This window comes from Mus caroli, unplaced genomic scaffold (assembly GCF_978045245.1).
Source record: "Mus caroli unplaced genomic scaffold, Mus_caroli_1 scaffold_10, whole genome shotgun sequence".
Classification (NCBI taxonomy): domain Eukaryota; kingdom Metazoa; phylum Chordata; class Mammalia; order Rodentia; family Muridae; genus Mus; species Mus caroli.
Genome location: NW_028227265.1, coordinates 27991629 through 27996678, shown reverse-complemented (window position 1 = coordinate 27996678; position 5050 = coordinate 27991629). Strand labels below are relative to the sequence as shown.

The window sequence follows — 5050 nt, the reverse complement described above, 5'->3', positions numbered from 1 at the left end:
CGTTTGTTCTTTATTATAGAAATGCTGGAGGAATCTGTTAAACATATTTTATCTTGATTTATATATTAAGCAAGATTTTTAGAATGTAAAAACACTCTATGAATCTTATTTCTATACTTACATGAACATTGAAAATCAAATTAAGAAAATATATTTATTGTTTCTTTAGGAAGAACTTATGTTGGAGAAAGGGTATCTTCACATGGGTTTTAATAGATGATCCTTTTGCCTCAGATTCCTTCTTCTTGGGATTTCAAGTATATATCACAATGCCAGTGTATTTAGATAGAACCCACACAGGGTACAATTACTGGAGTTAGGATAACAAGAGAGACTTGGGGGACCACTATTTCAAAACCTGCTACTGATCAGTGGTAGTTGAACAAGAGAGCCCTGGGCTGAGAACAGATATTCCCAGTGTCTTTGTAAAATTTCACACAGAATTAGATCCATGTACACTGAAAATATTTTATAGGATATTAAGTCTTGTAAATAGCAAATATATCTTTTTAACAGATGTCACCATATGCAGAATAGTCAAGTTGAAATATTGCCTCAAAATGTTTTTTAAAATCCTCAAAATAGATAAGAAATATAAATATTCTATCTAGGCAAATAAATTTTGCAATCTTGAATTTGGCAAATTTTCCCAGATAGAACACCAAATCATATGGAATCAGGAAAAAAAAAAAAAAAAAAAAACAGCCCAAGGCATTTTGTTAAAATTCAAATTTGTGGTTCAGAGGACACCACCAAGTAAATGACAACCTAACTCACACAATGGGAGAAAATATTTTACTATCAGATATTTACAAATTGGGTATCTATTCAGTGACACTTTTCCACAATACAATAACAACTCTACTGTGAACACAAAGAGGCAATTGTATTGCACATTTCTGGTGAGGCAGTTCAATGACATGCACAGTCAGCTTGGGGATGAAAACTTGAATCTACATTGAAAGGAAAAGGAAAGTACAGAAACAATAATGTATGTGAGAATAGGAGAAGCAAGTGCTATAGAGGTTGAACTATGACAAAAAAGTGAGGGAATTGCAAGAATTTTTTCCTAAAGGATAGTTAGATTGATTTTATGAAGAAACATTTGAAATCCCTGTAGCACTCCACTGTGTTGAAACATATCTTAGAAATATCCCTCACTCAGTCTTATCTTTGTGTTTTATTTATTTATTTTATTCTTTAATCTTTTATTTATTTATTTTTATTTTTTAAATCTTTCATAATCCAGACTTTATTCCCCCTGCCTGTCTGACCCCACCCCCTGGTCACTTCCCATCCTATACCTCCTCCCTGGCCCTGTCTCCAAGAGGATGTCCCCACTCCCTATCCTTACCCTACCAGGCCTGCCCACTCCCTGGGGCCTCAAGTCTCTAGGGGGTTAGGTGCATCTTCTCTCATTGAGATCCTTTGTTTCATTGGACACTGAAGAGCTCAAAGGTAGGATTTCATCAAGTGAACTTACTGAATGAGTCTGAAACTTGATGTGACTTGAATGTATGAAAATAGGAAATTGGTTAAACCATTGGCCACATTTTGATTCTCGTTATAGGGAGCCATCTGATCTAAAATGCATTTTTAATATTGACAACTCAAAACCTAGAACCATTCTAATACCATTGTAAAATGCAGGGAATACGATACAATAGTGTGTGTTCAGCATGACAATAGCTAGGTAAATAATTTCATCAGTGTATTAACTACCACTCATTAAGTAGCTATTGTGTATACTAGGGCATATTAGAACCTCTGTTATAAAATATTATCTCTGTATGATATTACCTGTCATAAATTTTAATACCGGGCATCAAACTATTAGCAACTTTGAGAAAGGGGACATAAAAAGGAAGAAATACAACATGTTAAGTGTATGTGTTGAGTATAAGATGCTTTTTATTCTAGATTTATAGTTTCCAATTAAAAGAGCACAATCCATCATTTTACAATGTTACAGCTCTTGGCCACATCTTCCCAGTCATTTCAAAGAAGTTATGTCATACAATTTTGTTATGCCTTAATCTCAAATGTCATCAAATTTGAAATGGAGCACATTATTGTGGTTAATATTTTTATTTTTGAGACTATAAAAATCATATCATCTCCTATTTTCATCTCCTCCTTCCAAAACCTTCTACATACTTCTCCTGTGCTCTTTCAAATGCATGACCTCTCTTTTTAACTGTTGCTACATGTATATATGAATATATCTATATATTTTAATTACATGATTGTTATTTAGTAATTAAATTGTTAATTAATTACATAAACACACTGTTTTATTAAGTAGAATAGGTGATATAGAATTAGTGAAATAATATATAATAAAATTACATATAAATTAAAAATATATATATATGAAAGGTATATGTGAAAATATATAGAAAACATTCTAGGTTGTATAATGATGCTTCTCTATATGTTTTCAAGGCTTAATTTTGTAGTGGATAAGCAACTGCAGTAAACTTCATTAGAATTTGTAGGTACTTTTCAAGGATAAATGAGAATGAAAGGATCTAGTCCTAATGCAATTATAATGGTTCACTCAAAGAAGACTATAACATACTTTTTCTTTTTCTCTTCGTTCTCTTCATTCTAGTTTCTCTGCCTAACTTCTCTATGGAACAGGAAGGCATGCACCTGAAAAGCATCTGAGAGGTCCTCAGTGTAAATAGCCAAAAAGTCCTAGTACTTTTACTTTCAGCTTTGTTACCTTCATAATTGTAAAATAAGTGTTGAAGGTGCTAGTTAGGCACGGATGTGGCTTCTCTATGTTTGATAAAACATGTAAGTGATATCTTCAGCTATAGGGCCTTAAAACAGGTGAGAGATAAAGTAACAGCCTTGGCAAGACCTGATACTGCACGGGAGGTTTTCCACAATACTTCTTTGGCCAATTATTCAAGAAGATACAATCATTCCCGATATAAGATGTCTAGTGGAGGCACTGCCTCAACTCCATTTAGACTCTTCTCATATGTGTCTATATTTTTCAAGCTTCTACAGTAGTAAGTTTCCATATGGCCCCTCAAATGGCATTAATGTTACTTATCCCTTCCCATATACCTGCTTTACCCTTCTCTCCCATCCCGTCTCCCTATTTAATTCTCCTATTCACATTTCTAACTTTTGCTTCCATAAAGCTATACTCTTGCTTCCTTAGGGAGAGCTTAACCTCCAGCTTGATCTCTTACTAAGGACATAATTTCTGTGCTTACTGAGATAGTTACACACATATCAAATACTTTAATGATAGCATGACCATGGATGAAAAAACAGATTACTTGGCATTTAGGGTCTAGGCTACATCAATCAGGATGACTATCTTCAGGCTCTATCCATTTGTCTTCAAACTTTATAATTTCATTTGTCTGAACAACTGAACAATATTTCATTGTGTACAATGTATTATGTTTTCATGTGTATTTCCTTTTGCTGTTGATAGCTGTGGTGTCAGAGATTGCTCACTCTACTGGGATTAAAATATGCATCTTTGGCATGGAGTCCTCTCTACCTCCCTCCAGACAATAGGCAAGGCCTGCTCATTTTTATCCTCATCATCTCTGAGCTAACTCACCTGCAAACTCCACTTCCAGGGCCAGCTCTACTCTGGTGCCAGCTCTCCTAGGTATTGCAGGAAGTGAGGGGCAGGGCCAGCTCTCTGGCTCTCAGTGACCCTAGGGCCAGCTTTCTTGCCTGCTGTAGATGATAAGGGGCTAGGGTGAGGGAAAAAAATCTCTCACTTGACCATGCCACCAGAGGGCCAACTATTCCATGAACATATACTCAGGGCTAGTTCACCTGCTCACTCTGCTTTCAGGGTCAGCTCTACTGTGCTATCCAGATGAGGTGTTCTCCTGAGTGCTGCATCAAGTGAGAGACAGGGACAGGGACAGTTCTCCAGCTCTCATGACCCCATGGGGCAAGCTCTCTTGTGTGTTTCCTCATTCCCCATTCTCCCTCAGAGTGTCCTGGTGCAGCTGCACACAAGGCTCCCCAGAACCATTGAAAGAAGAGAAAGCCCTGGTGGACAAAGAGTGCTCCATTTTGAGCTGAGCTCAGAGGAGCTATGCTCACATGGCAGACTACAACCTTAAGTAGCTGTAGTTCCCCAGCACTCCTGCCTGCCACAGGGAAGGTAGGGAATCTCTCCCTGTCTTCACCACCTCCCAAGAGAAAAGAGGCAGGGCAGGCTTTCTTATGATCATGTCTTTGGGGCCCAGTCATCTGCAAACTCCACAATCAGGGCTGCCCCGGCATTTTTTTTTCAGGGATTGTTTCACTACTAAACGTTCTGATGTTCATAGGTCAGAACACTGAGGATAGGAGACAAAACCTCTCTCCTCTCTGCCACCTACTGACACAGAAGCCCCACCAGCAAAGCCACTAGGGGCAGCCATTGCTTCTCTTTTTATAATCAATAAGCACTGAATGAAGCTTCAATATACATAAATATCTTCCACATTTAGTAATATATTCCTTCTTTCTGGTGTTCCTCAATTCATACTGCATCCTATTGTTAAATTCTCATAGCATCTCCCTTAAGATTAATGATGCTTTCCATTTATTGCAGTTCAAGACAAAGTCTCCCAGCTTTTGGTGAGTCTCACTATGTCTTTCCTTCACATGCAAGTTTGAAGCATATTTTCCTTGCCGGTGGGATTCTCTATCCCAATGCTTTTATTTATTCCAGGACTTTGAAAAATTTCCTCCACTGACTTCTGGCCTATATTCTCTCTGCTGATGAGTACACAACTATCATACATAATCACAGTGTCGCTGATTAAAATGTCATTTCTCACCCTCTGGCCCATTTCAATTTTATCTGTATCTTTATTTGATAATTTCTCTTAGTAGAGTACACATAAGGTAACTAGCTTCCTTTATCTTTGTGTTCATCTTAAGTAATATTTGCTGAGGTTTTAGAGGCTGCAGTGCTTGATTTCCAAGTTTACCAGAATTGTAATACTTTGGATATTATCCCATTATGATTTCTACAGATTATTCCTTCTTGTGTCTCATTTAGAAATTTTAA

The 5050-nt window shown here is 37.0% G+C and overlaps 1 pseudogene; it reads right to left on the bottom strand.

Moving 5' to 3' along the window:
* Positions 1-4288: 4288 nt before the first annotated feature.
* Positions 4289-4412, bottom strand: LOC115031829 (small nucleolar RNA SNORA17; annotated as a pseudogene).
* Positions 4413-5050: the final 638 nt, after the last annotated feature.